Genomic DNA, 20,872 nt, shown 5'->3' with positions numbered 1-20,872 from the left:
CAAACAAAGGATATTGAGATGCTTAAAATCAGAAAAGGTGTGTACCCTTTCATAATACTTATACAATTTGTATGCTGAGCAAATAATTCAAGATTTTGGATTATATGAAATAAAACATGGCATCAGAATTGGAGAAAGACTCGCTAACAACCTGCAATATGTAGATGACACAACATTGCTTGCTGAAAGTGAAAAGAACTTGAAGAACTTACTGCTTAAATCAAAGTCTATAGCCTTCACTATGGATTAAACCTTAAAGAAAATGAAAATCCTCCCAAGTGAACCAGTAAGTATCATCATGATAAACAGAGAAAAGATTAAAGTTATCGAAGTCTTCATTTGTTTGAATCCACAATAAATGCTCATAGAAGCAGCAGCCAAAAAACCAAACAATGTATTGCATTAGGCAAATCTGCTGCAAAAGACTTTTTTAAAATGTTAAAGACCAAAGATGTCAGTTTGAGGACTAATGTATACTTGACTCAAGCCATGGTATTTTCAGTCACTTCATATGCATCCATGTATTTGAATTTTAGTGTTGGAGAAGAATAATGAAATTACCATTGACTGCTTGTTGTTGTTAAGTGCCATAGAATCAATTCTGATTCAGTGCGACACTGTAGAGGGTTTCTGAGGAGCAGCTGGTGGATTTAAACTGTTGACCTTGTGGTTCACAGTCCAGTGCTGATCCTGACTGCTAGAAAAAAATATATATTTGTTTTGGAAGCAGTACAGCTAGAAAGTTCCTTAAAAGCAAGGATAATAAGACTTTATCTCTTGTACTTTTGACATACAATCAGGAGGACCCTCTCCCTGGAATAGAATATCATGCATAGTAAAGTGAAGGTTCAGCTAAAAAAGGAAACCCCCAATAATATGATGCAGAGGTAGCAACAATGGACTCAAAATAACAATTGTGAGAATGGAGCAAGACTCCAGCAGTATTTCGTTTTGTTGTGCATAGGGCCATTACAAGTTGAAATTGACTCAAATGCACCTAACAACAAAAAAGTGCTTATATTTATTACATTTATTCTCTTAGTTCCTCTTGGCAGCAGATGTAGGCAACAGATGCTCCAAGCAATTTTATATTGCAAATTGTAATTTAAAAATCTTATGAAAGATGAGCTAACAATCATAACCACTCTCTGGTAGCGTAGTGGTTACGAATCGGGCTGTGGGCTGCAAGGTCAGCTGTTCGAAAGTACCAGCTGTTCCGCAGAAGAAAGAGGAGGCTTTCTGTTCCCGTAAAGATTTACATCCTCGAAAACCCGGTACAGGGTCGCTATGAGTCAGAACTGACTCCACGTCACATAACAACAACAACATACTATACTTAGCATATATTACATGGCATGTTAAAATACCATGTAAAGTATATATATATTTCATTCCTTTTAATGACATTAAAATAGTATTTTAATTTTTGGCATGTTCCTAAGTATTTTGGAGAATTTGCAAAAGTAACAAGAAACCAACTATATCCTAGTCTATTCTGATTCAAAGTGACCCTATAGGACAGAGTAGAACTTCCCCATAGGGTTTCTTAGATTGTAAATTTCTTAGGCTGTAAAGGAGCTCAGGTAGCGTAGTGTTTACGAATCCGGCTGCGAACCTTAAGGTCAGCGGTTCGAAATTACCAGCCGCTCCGCTGGAGAAAGATGAGGCTTTCTACTCCCGTAAAGATTTACACCCTCGGAAACCCTGTACAGGGTCGCTATGGGTCGGAACCGACTCAACTGCACTTAACAACAAAAACAACAAACCTCTATGGAAACAAACTGCCTCATCTTTCTCCCACAGTTTGAGTTTGAACCACTGATCTTTCAGTTAGCATCACTGTTGCATAGGACTCAGTAAGGACAAAGAGGTCAGAAGCTCTTAAAGACATGAAGCATGACATCACAGAACTGCTTCTTTGCTACAGTGCTTGGAGACCATGTAGCCTTCTGAAGGGTCATATATAACTTTGATCTCAAAATTTATGGCCCTAAAGTCCTTGATCATATAATGCCATTATTTTTTTGGTCTGTATTCACAGTAATCATGATGGATTTTCTTAAGATGTACATTTTTCATGTTCAGGTACAAATATCCTTAGATATGATTAATGGTCGGCATCAAAATGGATTTTTTTTTTTCCGCACCCAGATAAACATCATAAGGCAGACAAGTAGCTGCATTAACATACACAAGAGAATTGCATTTTCAAGGAATCAGCACAAAGTAAAATATTGAAAAGCTAATGCAGTGTTGAGGTTATATAGGGGAATTAGAAAGTAGCTGTCTCAGCCTAAGTCTGATGGATTTAAATTGAGCTGCTGCTGTTTCAAATGATCTGCAGGTTAGAGCCATGAAGGAGTGGTACACCAGAATAGTAACTTTCAGGACCATTGTAGAAATTTGAGTCTCATTGTGAAACACTCACTTAACATCTAATACCTGTATTTACAGTAAAGGTGCACAATTAGGAATTCGCATCCTAGAAATTCTATCAAACCAAAACTCTGAATTAAACTCAAAACCATTTTTGAGGTGCTTTTCCTCATAAATGTGATTCAAATTTAAATATAGGAAAAGTAATGTTAAATTGCAAACAGAAGTTATAAGATTTTATACGATCATTCGATTTCAGAATTATCCCAAACCAAACCTACTGTCATTCTGTCTATTTTTACTCATAACAACTTTACAGGACAGAGTAGAATTTCCCCATAGGGTTTCCAAGGCTTTTGAACTCTACAGAAGCAGACTGCCACATCTTTTCCTACAGAGCAGCTGGTAAAGTTCCAACAAATGACCTTACGGCTAGCAAATGTTTGCTTTAACCACTGTGCCATCAAATGTCCTTTCAGTATTATGATAGTGGTGGTGGTTGTATGCTGTTGAGTCAGTTTTGAATCATAGCAACACTTTATAGGGTTTCCAAGATTGTAAATCTTTAAGCGAGCAGAATGTCTCATCTTTCTCCTCTGAAGTGACTGGAAGATTCGAATTGCTGACCTTGCAATTCAGTCCAGCTCATAATCCACTATGCTTTCATGGCTCTTTTTCAGTATTGTTGTAGTTGTTGTTGTTGTAGTCAAGTGCCCTAGAGTTTGTTCTGACTCATAGTGACCCTGTATAGCAGTGATGGGGAACATCTGGCCTGTAGGCTGTATTGTTGTTAAGTGCCATTGAGTTGGTCCCAACCCATAGTGACCCTATATAGGGTTTCTGAGAAGTAGTCAGTGAACTTGAACAGCCCACCTTGTGGTTCAAATCAACTTTTCAATCCAGTGCCATTAACCCACAATGTCACACCAGGAGGAGTTCTGCGGGCTGTATAGGGAGTTTGAAATCATTTGGTCTGGCCCTGCCAAGGCAATCACAGTTCCAGCCATCACATTAGGGTTGAGTTAATGAATTGTTTGACTAAATATAGCAGGCTAGTTTTTAACTTGATAACTTTGCATGGCCTGCAAATGAAGTTATAAATTATGGCAGAAATTTTTTTTCCCACCTCTGTTGTGTAAGGATTTCTAGGAGCAGCTGGTAAGTTTGAGTCATCAATCTTGTGGTTCAAACTGACCTTGCAGTTCACTGCTTTTTTTTACAGTGCTACACCAGGACTCCTCTCAGTATTATAAGACATGTTAAAAGGCATTTAAATTGTTCATCTAATGATCAAACATTCTGAAAGCAGTGGTTCCCACACTTTAGTTTGCATCAGAATCAACTGCAAATTTGTAGGGTTGAGCCCTACCTTCAAATTTGCTGATTCAGTGGATCTGAGGTAGGACCCACAAGCTCTGGTGGTGCTGTAGGATAAGCATTGGGCTACTAAACAAAAGGTCAACAGCTCAAACCATCAGGAGAAAGATTCACAGCTTTACAACCTGATACAGACGGCATTGAATGCATGGGGTTGGAGGGGTGGGACTAAGTAGAGCTGGTAATACAGTAGTTGAGAGCCCAGCTGATAACCCAAAGGCCAGTGGTTCCAACCCAATACACCAGACATTCCATGGGAGAATGACGTAGCAATCTGTTTTTACTCTGTCTTATAGGGTCATCCTGTTGGAGTCCTGATGTGGCATTACAGGATAATACACTGGGCTGCACGGTCACCTTGAATCAAATGATTGGCAGTTCAAACTCACCAGGCACTCCTTAGAAAATGTATTCAGGCCACTAGGAGTCAGAACCAACTTGACAACTCTTAACAACAACAACAACAACATAGAGTCACTATGAGTAAGATTAATGAAATGGGTTTCACTTTTGGGTTAGGGAATGAGACTCGAGAACTTATATTTCTAGTAATTCCTAGGAGATGTTGATAACGCTGGTCTGGGGACCATATTTTGTGAATCACTGTTCTATATTACAAGTTTGTTCTTGCTTGACCCCTGTCAGTGCTAGGAAAATCCTATTTAATTTCAACAAATAATTAATATGTGCCTGTTCTCTATCCGATCTGTTCTTGAGATGGTGTCTAAATTCAGGAGGGATGTACTCAAGGTCATAGTTTTGCTGTATCATGGACTTGGTTAATTTTCTTCAACTTCAACATGAACTTGATCATCTGTTCCATAATTGGCTCCTGGCCTTAATTCATCTGATATTGAGCTTTTCCATCATTTCTTTGCATAGATATAATTAATTTGGTTCCTGTGTATTCCATCTGGTGGTGTTGTTGTTAGGTGCCATCGAGTACGTACTGACTCATAGCAACCTTATGCAGGGCAGAACGAAGCACTGCCTGATCCTGGGCCAACCTCACTATTGTTGCCATGCTTGAGTCCATTGATGCTGCCACTTGGCCAATGCATCTCATTGGGGGTCTTCCTCTTTTTCTCTGATCCTCCATCATACCAAACATGATATCTTTCTCCAGTGACTGGTCCTTCCTAACAATATGCCCGAAGTATGAGAGGTGAAGTTTGGCCATCTTGGCCTCCAAGGAGCACTCTGGCTGCATTTCTTCCAAAACATATCTATTGGTTCTTTTGGCAGCCCATATCACTTTCAATATTCTCCTCCAACACCATAACTCAAAAGCATCAATTCTTCTACGATCTTCCTTATTCACTGCCCAGCTTTCGCATGCATATGAGGTGATTGAAAATACCATGGCTTGGTTCAGGTGTGCCTTAGTCCTCAAGCTGACATCTTTGCTCTTGAACACTTTGAAGAGGTCTTGTGCAGCAGATTTGCCTAATGCAATACGTCATTTGATTTCTTGACTGTTGCTTCCATGAGTGTTGATAGTTGATCCAAGAAGAACGACGTCCTTGACAACTTCAATCTTTTTTCCATTGATAAGAATGTTGTTTATAAGTCCAGTGGTGAGGATTTTTGTTTTCTTTTCACTGAGATATAATTCAAACCAAAAGCTGTGCTCTTTGATCTTCATTAATAAGCATTTTAAGTCCTCTTCACTTTCAGCAAGCAAGGTTGTATTATCTGTGTATCAAAAGTTGTTAATGAATCTTCCTCAAATCCTGATGCCATGTTTTCCTTCATATAACCCAGCTTCTCAAATTATTTGGTCAACATACAGGTTGAATAAGTATGGTAAAAGAATACAACCCTGGAGTACACCTTTCTTAATATTAAACCATCCAGTGTTCCCATGTTCTGTTCAAAGAACTGCCTCTTGGTCCAGGTACAGATTCTTCATTAGCAGAACTATGTGTTCTGGAATACTCATACTTCGCAATATTGTCCATAGCTTGTCATGATCCACACAATCAAAACCCTTTGCATAGTCAATAAAGCACAAACATATTTCTGATATTCTCTGCTTTCACCCAAGTTCCATCGGACATCAGCAATGATATCCTTCATTCCATGGCCTCTTCTGAATCCGTCTTGAACCTCTGGAAGTTCTCTGTCAATGTATGCTTGAGGCTGTCTCTGTATTACCTTTAGTTAAACTTTATTCCATCTGGTGAGGTTCCTGTAATCACCATTTACATTGTCGAAAAAAAATTATTTGCAATGTATAAGTCATTGTTGTTGTTGTTATGTGCCGTGGAGTCAGTTCCAACTCATAGCAACCCAGTACAGGGTTTCCAAGGCTGTAAATCTTTATGGGAGCAGAAAGCCTCATCTTTCTCCCTTGGAGCAGCTGGTAGTTTCGAACTGCTGACCTTGTAGTTCACAGCCTGATTCATAACCTCGTTACCAGAGCTCCTTTGGTCAGGCAAAATTCTACCATGTGATCTCCCATATTGGTTCTATGACCAACGCCATATTTTTCAACTTACTAATTCTTGGCTTTGTTTCCAACTTTCACATTCCGATCACCAGTCATTATTAATGCATTTCGACTGCATATTTGATCAATTTTAGACTGCAGAAGTTGGTTGTTATTGTTAGGTGCTGACTCATAGCAACCCTATGCACAACAGAACTAAACACTGCCTGGTCTTGGGCCAACCTCACAATCATTGCAACACCGGAGTCCATCATTGCCACCACTATACCAATTTTTCTTGTTGGGAAGAGTCTTCCTCTTTTTCTCTGGCACTCCAATTTATCAAATATGATATTCTTCTTCAGGGACTAGCACCTCTTAATAATATGCCCAAAGTATGAGAGATGAAGTCTGGCCATCCTGGCTTCCCAGGATCATTCTGCATGTACTTCCTCCAGCAAAGATCTGTTTGTTCTTTTGGAACTCCATAGTACTTTAATATTCTCCTCCAACACCATAACACAAATCCATCACTTCTCCTACAGTCGTCCATATTCACTGTCCATCTTTCATATACATATGTTGTTGTTGTTATGTGCTGTGGAGTCAGTTCCGACTCACAGTGACCCTGTAGAGCATATCTGAGACTGTAAATCTTCACGGGAGCAGAAAGCCTTATCTTTCTCCCAAGGAACAGCTGGTAGTTTCAAACTGCTGACTCTGAGTTAGCAGCCTGATTCATAACCACTACGCTACCAGAGATCCTTATGCATATGAGGTTATGGAAAATACCATGGCTTGGGTAGGTGCACCTTAGTCCTCAAACTGACGTCTTTGATCTTGAATATTTTAAAGAGGTCTTGTGCAGCAGATTTGCCCAATGCACTATGTCATTTGATTTCTTGACTGTTGCTTCTATGAATGTTAATGGTTGATTGAAACAAAATGAAGTCTTTGACAAATTGAATTTTTTCTACATTTATAAAGTTGCTATTATTTGGTCCAGTGGTGAGGATTTTTGTTTTCTTTACATTCAGGTGAAATTGATAGTGAAGGCTGTCATCAATGATATTCATAAGTAAGTATTTTATGTTCTATTCACTTTCAGGAACAAGGTTGTATCATCTGCATATTGCAAGTAGTTAATGAGTCTTCTTCCAATCCTGATGTCACGTTTTTCTTCATACAATCCAGTTTTTCAGATTATTTGTTCATTACACACTTTGAGTAAGTATGGTAAGAGAATATATTCCTGGTGCACACCTTTCTAATTTTAAACTATTCTGTGTTCCCTTGTTCTGTTAGAACAACTGCCTCTTTGTCTCTGTACAGGTTCCTCATCAGCACAATTAAGTGTTATGCAATACTCATATGTATTAATGTTGTCCATAACTTGTCATGATCCACACAATCCAAAGCCTTTGTATAGTCAATAAAGCACAGGTAAACATCTTTCAGGTGTTCTCTGCTTTCAGACAGGATCCACATGACATCAGCAATATGACTTCTTTCATTTTTGAATTCAGTTCGAATCTCTGAAGTTCTTTGTCAATGTATGGTTGCAGCCATTTTTGTTCATTTTACTCACATGCAATTATCAATGATTTTTATCTGACAATTTCTGCATTCTGTTGTGTCACCTCTCATTGGAATGGATGCAAATACAGTTCTCTTCCAGTAAGTTGGCCAGGCAGTTGTCTTCAAATTTCTTGGCATAGATGAGTGAGTGCCTCCAGTGCCACAACAGTTTGTTGAAAGATTTCAATTTGTATTCACCAGTTTCCAGTGCCTTGTTCTTTGCCAATGTCTTCAATGCACTTTGGATTTCTTTCTTCAGGATCATTGACCCTTGATCATATGCTACCTCTTGAAATGTTTGAACATCGATTATTTCTTTTTGGTACAGTGCCTCTGTGTATTCTGTCATCTTCTTTGAACGCTTTCCACATCATTCAATAATTTGCCCAGAGAATCCTTCAATACCAAAAGTCAAGGTTTGAATTTTTTCTTCAGTACTCTCAGCTTGAGAAATTCTGAGCATGTTCTTTCCTTTTGGTTTTCTAATTCCAGGTCTTTGTACATTTTTTAAAAAATTAATATTTGGCTTTATCTCCTAGAGCTGATTAAAATTTCCTGTTCAGCTCTTGTACCTCCTTATTTCTTCCACTTGCTTTAGAATTTCTACACTGAAAGGCAAGTTTCAGAACTCTTCTAACATTCATTTTGGGCTTTTCCTTGTTTCTTGTCTTCTCAATGACCTTTTGCTTTCTTCCTGTATGATGTTCTTGACGTCATCCCTCAACACTTCTGGTCTTTGGTCTTTTGTATCTAATGCATCAAGTCTTCTCTTCAGATGATCTTTAAATTCAGTTGGAATATATTCAAGGTGATGTTTTAGCTCTCATGGACTTGTTTTCACTTTCTTCAGCTTCATCCTGAATTTGCATATAAGCAATTGATGGTGTGTTCCACAGTCTGCCCTGGTTTTTGTTGGCTGATAATAGGGAGATTTTGCACAGTCTCTTTGAAAATATGTAGTCAATTTTTAGTTGTGTATTCCATTTGGTAACCTCCATGTGTATAGTCATCTTTTAGATTATTTAAAAAGGGATTTGCAGGCAACAATTAAGATATGGGCTGAGCTTGAACACATTCCATAGACACCCGTGGACCTGGAGATGAGAAAGAGAAGAGAAAGGGCTGGTTGATCCAAAGTATGGTAAGACCTGGGGTCTCCTGAATCCACGGAAAAGAATATAGCTATGGAGGGCTAGAGCTGAGAATGTAGCATCCAACTGATATGAAGTGAGGGGAAATGCACAAGAATGTCCAAACTTGCAGATAATACCCATTTAATTTGGCTTCAATGGCTTAAAGGTTACAACTCCATTAAAAGAAGATAAAAATTTTTTGATAAAGGAAACAAGTGTAAATTGCTACAGTTTGATGGACTTGACCTATACTTATGGATGTAATAGTTCAAAATACGAATTGAGAGAGAAGAAATCGTCATCCTACCCCCTCGGTAAGTAGAGGTGATAGGGACAGGCAACTTAGACATTGGCTACATAAAATGGCGGGGGGGGGTGTTTATAGTGTGGCACTGTGGGCTAATGAATCAGACTACAAAGTTGTTTGAACTGTAAAGTCAGTGGTTCAAGCTCACCAGCTGCTCCTTGGTTGCCATGGGTCGGAATCAATTAGAAGGCACTTAACAACAACAACAATAACACAAAGTCACAAAGTGACTGGCTTACAAGTTTTCAAGAGGGAGTTTAGTTTCAGAGTGTGCAGGGGAATATAGAATCCCCACTGAATGGTTTTCATCTTGTCTAGATAGGTCTGGTGAAATGAGATGGGGATAAGATTCTTATGATTCAATAGTTGAGTAGCTGTTATCATGACTAATTGCAATTGTCACAACTTAAAGGTAGAAGTTTTTTAACATAAAGTGGGGAGTAGTTAATCTTACATTCCAGGAACAGAGGAGCCTAGGACCATCAAAGGAGAAGAGCATGATCCAAATGTGGAAACCTATCCAGAAAAGCAGCGACACCAGAGATGGAGGCAGAGATGAGGGCATCGAGAGATAGAGAAGTTGAATACTGTAAACTCATAGAAAGAGAAAGACTAATGGTGGCCAGGAGGCAGACTTGCAGAATGTGCCGTCTAGTTGTTTAAATGATTATATATTTCTGAGTGTCTTGGTGTATATCTCACCCCGCCTCAAATAAGACAAAAGGAATGTAAAAAAACAAACAAAAAAGGTATTTGCAGGTAATAGTCAATGGTCTTGCAAAATTCTATCATGCGATCTCCAGCATCATTTCTATCACCAAGGCCATATTTTCCAACCACTGATCCTTCCTCTTTGTTTCCAACCTTTGCATTCCAATAACTAGTCATTATCAGTACATCTTGATTGTATATTTGATCAATTTCAAACTGAAGAAGTTGGTAGAATTCTTCAATTTCATCATCACTGGCTTTAGTGGTTGGTGCATAAATTTGAATAATAGTGGTATTAACTGGTCTTCCTTCTAGTTGTATGGATATTATCTTACTGTTGATAATGTTGTACTTCATGATTGATCTTGATATGTTCTTTTTGACGATGAATGCAGCACCATTCCTCTTCAATTTGTCATTTCCAGCATAGTAAACCATGTGATTGTCAGATTCAAATTGAAAATGGCCAATACCAGTCTATTTCAGCTTACTGTTGCCTAGGATATTGATGTTTATGTGTTCCCTTTCATTTTTGACAATTTCCAATTTTCCTAGATTCATACTTCGTACATTCCATGTTCTGATTATTACTTGATGTTTTCAGCTGTTTATCTTCATTTTAAGTTGTGCCCCATCAGTAAATAAAGGTCTCAAGGGGTTTATTTCCTTCTTGAAGACAGACTAGACAGAAGGAGAAACAGGTTTCTTCTGAATGTTTGTTTAGTCACTGAAAACCTTATGAATAGCAGAATTTGGTATAATCTTCAACTTTCTTCATTATTAGCATTAGCCTTGGGTGCATAAGCTCGAATAATAGTCATATTTACTGGCCTTCCTTGTAGGTGTATGGGTATTATCCTATAACAGATAGCATTATACTTCAAGGTTAGATCTTGAAATGCTCTTTTTGAAGATTAACATGACACCATTCTGCTTCAATTTATCATTCTCATAGCACAATATATAATTATCATATTCAAAATGGTCAAGACCTTTACATGGCTCTGCAAGATAATGCATTGGACAGAAAAGTCAGTTTGAATTGCAAGGTCAGAGGTTCAAACTCACAAGTTGCTCTTTGGAAACCCTATACAGTGTTGCTGAGAGCCGGAAACAACTCAACAGCACTTAACAACAAAAACAATGTCTAGGATATCAATCTTTATTCATTCTAACTGGATTTTGAGGATTGCCAATTTTCTGAAATTCATACTTTTTTACATTCCATCTTCTAATTATTAATAGATATTTGCAATTGTTTCTTCTCAGTTTGAGTTGTGCTCCATGCAGTAAATGAAGGTCTTGAAAGGTCTGCTTCATCCATGTCATTAAGGTGACTGTACTTTAAGGAGGAAGCTCTTCCTTAGTCATATTTTTAGTGTTTTCCAACTTGAGAAGCTCATATTCAGTCACTGTATAAGACAATGTTTCTTTGCTAGTCATAAACTTTTCAAAGGCAAATCCCTCAGAAGTAGTAAACTTCTATTTCAATTTTTTTTTCTTTATTCTTAATCTGAAAATCTCACTGAAACCTCTCTATCATGGGTGACCCTGCTGGCATAGCTTCCAGCATCACAGCAACACAAAAATCACAACAGCATGACAAACTGACAGATATGGAGGGATTTAGGGCCAGCACCCACACACCTAGCCAGGGCTAGAGGGAAGCTCACCAAGTTGGTTTTAAGAATTTTGTGGCCAAATTAAAAAGGGGTAAGGGTAAATTTTCCTCCAGTGATCATGTGGCTACTGATATTTTTAACCAGGGATGCTAGTTTTAATCTGGATTGCTAGTTCTTTCTAGGTCATGTTACCTGTTAAGTTCCTGCCTTAGTTGGATAAAACAAACAATAAAAAAGTCTTGGTACAAAGCTCTTGCAAATGCTTTACCAACGGTTAAGTAGTGTTTTGTTTAGTTTTATTTTAACCACACATATTTCAGGTTATTGTGCTGACACTAACATATAGGGGTAATTCAAATATGAAACTAAAGAGAGTCATACCTGATTTGACCATGGACTATATTGGATATAAAACTCCATCCACTAAAATTACTTTTATCTTGATACCTGAAGACCCATCATTAGAGATTTTTCTACATTTAAGACTTTATATCTCCTTGATGTTGTCTTTAAAAATACAAATATTCATAAGACAGTTCATTTACCAGTCACTCACTGGATAATTAGAAAGCACATATACAAATATTATGAAAATGAAAATCAATGGAATCTGATATTTAGCAAACTGGTAAGCCAGTTACTATCAAGTCAATTCCAACTCATGGTGACCCCATGTGTGTCTAAGTAGAATTGTGCCACATTTGATTTTCAATTATTAGCTCTTGGAACTAGGTCTCCAGGCATTTATTCCGAGGCACTTCAGAGTAGACTCAAGCCTCCAAGCTTAGCAGCAGAACAGTTAACCATTTTCAGCAGATAGCGAAAATCCATATTTAGCAAGATTCCAGAGATATAGCAAGTGCTAACTGTTGTTTCCTATCCAGAGGCCAGGAAACTGTAGAGTGCTTATAACATTTTAATTTTAAATATTTTCAATTTCTTACCAAGAATTGTCTAAATGATTCCTTCTCTAAAAATTTTAAAGATTGGACAAATATTATCCTCTGAGATTACATGACCAGTCTCAGAAGTTGGGAACACCAATGATCTGTTCTAAGTTTTTACTTATAAAATATTATATTAAATCCTTAGCTGATTGCAAATAAATAGAGAAGTCACATTTGAGATTTTGTGTATGTGCATTTCAAATGCTGTATAAAGATAGCAAACAAATAAATGCCAAACTGGTTTGTACACTGAAAAACTGAAATATTGCCAGAATCCCCATAGGGATCCTTGATTCTTTCAGAGCCAGAGTAAATTATATACCATAATGTGCACAAGTAAAAGAAGTGATTCCAAAACTTTGCTGCATATCAGAAACACTTGGGAGCTTTTAAAAATCCCAATATCCAAATAAGAGTTAATACCAATTAAATTGGTATGTCTGGGGGTAGGAGCTAGGCAGCAATATTTTTTAAGATCCCAGTTAAGTCCAATGTGCAGCAAAATTTAGGAACCACTAGAGCAAGGTAACCATTTTATATCCACCACATCTGTTTATAAAGCATTAGCAAATGTGCATTAAAAGTTTACATAGTTGGGAGAAGATAATGAGAATAATTTCCTAAACTATGACCATCAATCTTTCCCACCTAATTCTTTGATAAGCCAACATTATTTTGGTTTTAGGGGAAAAAAATAAAAAGGGAAGATTAGAGAAGGATCAGAGTTTGTAATCACTAAGCATTAGGGGAATTTGAATCTTATTCTTACAATCTCAAGAACAGATTGCTCACTTTGTCTTCAACATTCAGGCTGCAATATTTTACATCTCTCCTTTGTTCTGGATCAAATTAACTACATCAAGGTCAAAACAGCAATATGGCTGCCTGCAAGTGCTAATTAGCCTATGAACAGTAGGATAGAGATGAGTTATATTAAACAATAAGCTATTTCTTGCCTCTTGGTACATCTCTGAGATCTAGTTCTCCATCTAATCAGTCACTTTCTCAGGATCATCTCGGGATCAAATCTCAGATCAGTCCTGCCTTTATCTTCTGTTGTCTTCATTGAGTCATGGCATACTTTATTGTGTTCTATTATCATCTCATTGTCATATTATAGGATTTTCCAAGGATAGATTGAGTAAGTTTGTCATTTCTATATCTGTTTCTTAGTTAACTGTGGTTAGCTCCTGTAGTATCCAAAATCAATTGTCCTTAAGTTGACTCCAACTAATGGTGACCCGAGAGCATTACTGTGCTCCATAGTGCTTTTTTGTTTTGTTTTTAAATTTTTATTGAGGATTAAGTGAAAGATTACAGGGCAGATCATCAGTTTTGCATTCAATAAATCATACACCTTGTTTAATTGCAATAATTACAATCCCCTCCATGTACCATCAGTTAACAGCATTTCAATCTATTCACATTAGCTCTCTTTTTTTTTTTCTTTTTTAAACACTCGGGCATATATTTGGTGGTATAATAATTTACATCACCAAAGGGAACATTATGCAAGTCTGCCTCCTGGGTGCTAGCTCTTAGTCTATTTTTTGCCATGAATCTAGAGTCCTCAGCTGTTCCATCTCTCCATGTCCCCATTTCTGCCTCCATCTCTGGTGTCGCTGCTTCTCTGGATGAGGTCCCACATTCCGGTTGCACTCTTCTCCCTTGATAGTGCTAAGGTCCTTTGTTTCTGGACTATAAGATTAATTACTCCCCCATTTTTGTTACAAAACGTCTACATTGCAATTGTGACAGTCACAAATAGTCATGATAACAATTACTCACTATTGAATCATAAGAATCTTATCATCATCTCCTTTATTCAGACCCATCTAAACAAGACGAAAACTATTCAGTGGGGACTCTTTCTTCCTCCACACACTATATAACTAAACTCCCCCTTGAGCCAGTCACTTTGTGCTTTTATTACCCCATCATTTTAGGTAGCCAATATCTAAGTTGCCCATCCCTATCAACCCTGTGTACAGAGCAGATAGCATTGATACCTGATGTGAAGACTCCTTCCCTCTGTTGGTATTTCTGGTAGCGTAGTAGTTACAAATCGGGCTGTGAACCACAAGATCAGCAGTTTGAAACTACCAACAGTTCTGCAGGAGAAAGATGAGGCTATCTGCTTCTGTAAAGATTTACAGTCTTGGAAACCCTGTTCAGGGTCTCTATGGGTCGGAACCGACTCAACAGCACTTAACAACAACAACAACCTCCACGAATATAGGTCAGGTTCATCAAATCGTAGCAATTGACACTTGGTTCCTTTATGCAAATTCAAACTGAAGCTCAAGAAAATGAAAACAAGTCCATGAGAACCAAAATATGACCTTGGATATATCCCACCTGAATTTAGGGATCATCTGAAGAACAGATTTGATACATTAAACACTAAAGATAGAAGACCAGACGAGTTGTGGGATGACATTAAAAACATCACACATGAAGAAAGCAAAAAGTCATTAAAAAGACACACAAGAAGGAAAAGGTCAAAACAGATGTCAGAAGAGACACTGAAACTTGCTCTCCAGCGTAGAGATGCTAAAGAAAATGGAAGAAATGAGGAAGTCCAAGAGCTGAACAGAAAATTTGAAAGATCAGCTTGAGAAGATAAAGTCAAATATTACAACAAAGTGTGCAAAGATCTGGAATCAGAAAACCAAAAAGGAAGAACACGCTTAGCATTTCTCAAGTTAGGGAACCAAAGAAATAATTCAAGCCTCAACTTTCATTACTAAAAGATTCTCTGGACAAATTATTGAATAACGCAGAAAGCATAACGAGAAGATGGAAAGAATACACAGAGTCACTGTACCAAAAGGAAATGGTTAATATTGAACCGTTACAAGAGGTAGCATATGATCAAGAGCCAATGATACTGAAGGAGGAAGTCTAAGGTGCATTGAAGGAATTGGCAAAGAACAAGGCACCAGGAATTGATTGAATAAAAATTAAAAATTTTCAGGAAAGTGAGGTGGCACAGAAGGCACTCACTCATGTCTGCCAAGAAATTTGGAAGATAACTATCTGACCAACTGATTGGAAGAGATCCTTATTTGTACCCATTCCAAAGAGAGGTGATCCAAAGGAATGCAGAAATCATTGGACAATCTCTTTGATATCCCATGAGAGTAAAGTTTTGCTAAAGGTAATACAAAAAGAACTGCAATCATACATTGACAGAGAACTTCCAGTTGTTCAACAGAACATGGGGACACTGAATGGTTTAAAATTAAGAAAGGTGTGTGACAAGGTTGTATTCTTTCACCATACTTATTCAACCTGTATGCTGAGCAAATAATCAGAGAAGCTGGGTTATATGAAGAAAAACATGGCATTGGGATTGGAGGAAGACTCATTAACAAACTGCAAATGCAGATGATACAACTTTGCTTGCTGAAAAGTGAAGAGGACTTAAAATATTTACTGACGACGATCAAAGAGCACAGCCTTTGGTACAGATTACATCTCAATGTCAAGAAAACAAAAATGCTCACCACTGGACCTATAAACAACATTCTTATCAACAGAAAAAAAGATTGAAGTTTTCAATGATTTCATTCTTCTTGGATCAAATATCAACACTCATGGAAACACTGTTCAAGAAATCAAATGATGTATTGCATTATGCAAATCTTCTGCACAAGACCTTTTTAAAGTGTTGAAGAGCAAAGATGTCAGCTTGAGGACTCAGGTGTGCCTGACCTAAGACATGGTATTTTTGATAACCTCATATGCATGCGAAAGCGGACAGTGAATAAGGAAGACCATAGAAGAATTGATGCTTTTGAGCGATGGTGTTGGAGGAGAATATTGACAGTTTCATGGGCTGCCAAAAGAACCAATAGATCTGTTTTGGAAGAAGTACAGCCAGAGTGCTCCTTAGAGGCCAGGATGGCCAAACTTCGTCTCTCATACTTCAGACATATTGTCAGGAGGGACCAGTTGCTGGAGAAGGAGATCAAGTTTGGTAAGGTGCAGGGTCAGAGAAAAAGAGGAAGACCCACAATGAGATGGATTGGCCAAGTGGCAGCATCGATGGCTCAAGCGTGGCAACAGTAGTGAAGTTGGCCCAGGATTGGGCAGTGTTTCATTCTGTTGTGCATAAGGTCGCTATGAGTCAGTACCGACATGATGGCACCTACCAACAACCTTTATCAAAACTTGTTTTGTTCTCTGTTTCATTTGTTTTGTTTTTATCTTCCCCTAGTCAAGTTCTGATTATCAAGCATTTCAGGCTAGATCAAATGGGTATTATTTGCAACTTTGAGTGTTCTTGTGTGCCTTGTCTAAATTCATATCAGCTGGATACTTTACTCTCAGCTATAGCTCTCTGTGGCTATGTGCTTTTCTATAGAATCAGGTGTTCCCAGGTCTCACCACAATTTGGGCAAACCAACACTTCCTCTTCTCTCTCTTATCTCCGAGTTAACAGGAGTCTGTAAAACATAGCTGAACTCAGCCCATCTCTTAATTGTTGTCTTTCCCCCTCTTCCACTCATCAGTAGACCAACGTGGTCATTAGCAAGCTTATATGCCTACTCATGTGTTCACTTTGAGTTTCAGTCTTAGAGAGGGGGGTTGTCCTGAAGGAACTTGATTGCTTGCCTTGATGGCTTCCTGACAAACAACTTGCTCATTCTTGTAGTAGTCAGTCATGCTATCTTTTTGCTTTGGGTTTTTCCTAATGATCTTTCTTTGACGATGTATCTTCTGTCACTACAGCTGTTTCAGGCTGTTCTGCTTGTCCTTTCCAGTGGGAATGCCCTACCTCAGAAGGTTCTGGATGGGGCTCAGGATTATATCTAAGGTCCTATACACTGCAAAGACTCTACAGGAGGCCTACTGAACCATCTTTGTATCCCTGGTGTGAATCCCACTTGGTCATGATGTATTTTTTTTTTTATGTATTTTTGAATTCTGTTGTCTATAATTTTGTTCAGAACTTTTGCATCTTTGTTCATGAGTGATATTGGTCTATAGTGTTGTCCTTCCTTGGTTTTGGTATGATGGTTATGCTTGTTTCATAGAATATATTAGGGAGTTTTCCATCCTCTTCTATATTCTGGAATAATTTGAGTAGAGTTGGTGACAGGTCTTCCCTGAATGTTTAGGAAACCTCACAAGTGAAGCCATCTGGACCTGGACTATTTTTCGGTTGAGAGTTTTTGAAGAACTTGTAAATTTCTTCCATTGTTATAGGTCTGTTCAAGTTTTCTACTTCACTCTCTGTAACTTTAGGTAGGTCGTGTTTTTCTAAAAATGTATTCATATCCTCTAGGTTTCCAAATGTGTTGGATTACAACTCTTCATAATATTATGTTATTATCATTTTTATTTCTATTGGTTATGTTGTGACATCACCCATGTAATTTCTTATGCATGTTATTTGTGTCTTCCTCTTTTCTTTTGTTGGTTTTGCCAATGGTTTGCTGATTTTATTAATTCTTTCAAAGGACCAGCTTCTTGTCCTGTTAATTCTTTCTATAGTTTTTCTGTTTTCTGTCATTTATTTCTGCTCTAATCTTTATTATTTCCTTTCTTCTGTTAACCATAGGTTTACTTTGCTAGTCTCTTTCTAGTTGTTGGAGATGTTATGTTAATGTGTTGATTTTGTTTCTATATTCTTTATGGATGTGTGCATTTATTGCAATAAACTGTTCTCTTAGCACTGCTTTTGTCGTGTCCCAAAGATAATGGTATGTTGTTTTTTGTTCTCATTTGTTTCTAGGAACTTTGTGAATTCACATTTTATTTCTTCTACTACCCGGTCACTTTTCAGTAGGGTGTTATTAAGTTTCCATGTATTTGACTTTATTTCCTTGGTCTTCCTATTGTTGATTACTAGTTTGATAGCATTGTGGCCTGAGAAAATGTTTTGTAGTATTTTGATGTTTGTAAATTTATGGAGGCTTGTTTTGTGACCTAACACATGTTCTACTCTGGATAGTATTCCATGCACACTGGGAAAGAATGTATATTGTGCTACTGTTGGGTTGAATGCTCTGTACACATCTATGAGGTCCAATTGACTAATTGTGTTTAGTTCTGCTGTGTCTTGTCAAGTTTCTTTCTAGTTGTTCTATCTATCTTTGAAAGTGGTATATTAGAATCATACACTATTATTGTAGATTCTTCTATTTCTTTCTTCAAATCTATTAGAGTTTGCTTTACATATTTGGAGCGTTTTCACTGGTAACATAGGTATTTCTTATTGTTATGTCATCATGTTCAATAGTCCATTTAATCATGAGATAATGTCCATCTTTATCTATTCTGCTGGTTTTTTCTTTAAAGTTTATTTTATCAGAGATTAGTATTGTCACTCATTTGCAATTGGCTTGATATTTTTTTTTCTTCCATCCTTTGACTTTTAGTCTATTTTTATTCTTTGTGTGTAAGGTACGTTTCTTGCATAGAGCATATTGAAGTTTCTTGCATACAGCATATTGAAGGATCTTGTTTTCTTATTCATTCTGCCACTCTCTGTTAACTGGTGCATTTAATCCATTTACATGCAGTGTGATTATTGATAGGTATGGATTAATTCCAATCATTATGTTTGTTTCTTTTATGTGGTGCTGCTGGTTTTTTTGTTCTGTATGTCTTCCTGTGCTGAGTTTATGTTTTCTGTGTGTTTTTCTTGTCAGTTTCATCATAGTTTTAATGTTGCCATGTTTTTCTTGGATTTTCATTTTCTTGGTATGTTGTGAAGTATTAATTTTCTTTGAGGTTACCTTATATTCCATTAACTTTTCCCTCAATGTAAGGCAGTGTATTTTATCCTGTAATCTACTTGACCTTCTCACCCCCTATATCTCTGTTCCTACATGTTAACTTTCTTTCATATTGTAATTGATTTGATCATGGACTAACCCCAGATTCTCTGAATTTGCTCTTATAGTTTTGTTCTGTTCTTGACTCTTCCATTTGTCGACTGAGTTCCAGGTGATACTGCCACATGTATCAATCTCTGGTTGTTTTCTGTTCTTGTTGGTTGTCAGTCTACAGAACTCCATTTAGGATGTTTTCCAAAGCAGGGTTGGCTTTGGCAAAACCCCTTAGCTACTGTTTATCCTGAAATGTTTTGCTTACACTGTCGTATTTCATTGATGGCTTTGCTGAGTAGAGGATTCTTGGTTGGCAGTTTTTGTGTTTTTCTTTTATGATTTTATACATGTCTTCTCATTGCCTTGTTACCTACATGGTTTCTGCTGAGAAATCTGACCTTAATCTGACATGCTTGCCTTTATATGTAACACTTCTTTTTTTCCCTAGCTGCTTTTAGGATTGTCTCCTTATCTTTGGTTTTGGAGATCTTGATTATGATATGTCTTGGTGATTTTCTTTTAGGGTCTATCCTTCTTGGGGTTTGCTAAGATTCTTCAATGCTTATCTTTTTTATTTTCAGTATGTTAGGGAAATTTTATTCCAGAATATCTTCAAGTATCTCCTCTGTGGACTTGTGTGATTCTTCCTGCTCCAGAATGCTGATAATTCTTAACTTATTCCTCTTCATGTTGTACAACATGAATCTTCGACATTCTTCAAATTTTTTTATCCTTTTTCTGATTGCTCTTCTATCATAGTGGTATTCAGAGATTTATCTTCCAGCTCACTAGTTCTGACTTCCATCTCTTCAATTCTACTCCTTTGCCTTTTCAGTGTATTGTCCATTTCTGATGTTCTACTGTTGATCATTTGGACTGATTTCTGCAGGTTTTGAATTATTTCCAATGCTGTATCTATATTATTTGATTGTTCCTGTAGTGATTTCCTGACTTCTTCCTTATTTTCTCAACTCCATTGTAAAATGTTTTGATAAGTTTTATGATCATTTTTCTGAATTCCTTCTCAGGTATTTCCAAAGCCTGCCCTCCTTCCAGTATGGAGTGTAGATCTACCTCTACCTCATTTGTCTCAGTCACTTTATTTTGTTTCTAGACATGTGCTGATATGGTCATCTGTTACGGTTTCTTGGGCATATCCACTAGTTAGCTGTGGCCTTAATATTTAAATAAGTGTGTATTTTGGTATTTTTTATGCTTTCTGATTGCCTCCAGGTAGATGTGATTAGGAAATGAGCTTCACTTTTCACTCTTTTTAGTACTTCACACAGAATAACTGCCATAGGTGTTGGCTGCCTACTGGATGTATGACATCTGGTATTGGTTCTTGAATGGGTTGTGGGATTTTATAAGGTGTGATTGTAGCTTGAATATATAACAGCAATTGCTGTCTCTTCTTGGATAATATATATAGAGAAAGAGCTCCTGAAAGGTAAAAAGGGGACCAAAAAACAAAACAGCAAAGTAAAAAAGACATATTGGATACTGTAGTCTATAATCACAGAAGAGAGAGAAAAAGAAAAAAAAAAA

The sequence above is a fragment of the Chrysochloris asiatica genome, unplaced genomic scaffold, assembly GCF_000296735.1.
Source record: "Chrysochloris asiatica unplaced genomic scaffold, ChrAsi1.0 scaffold00228, whole genome shotgun sequence".
In the NCBI taxonomy this organism is placed as follows: domain Eukaryota; kingdom Metazoa; phylum Chordata; class Mammalia; order Afrosoricida; family Chrysochloridae; genus Chrysochloris; species Chrysochloris asiatica.
The sequence above is the reverse complement of the archived record's forward strand: the minus strand, read 5'-3'. Positions refer to the sequence as shown.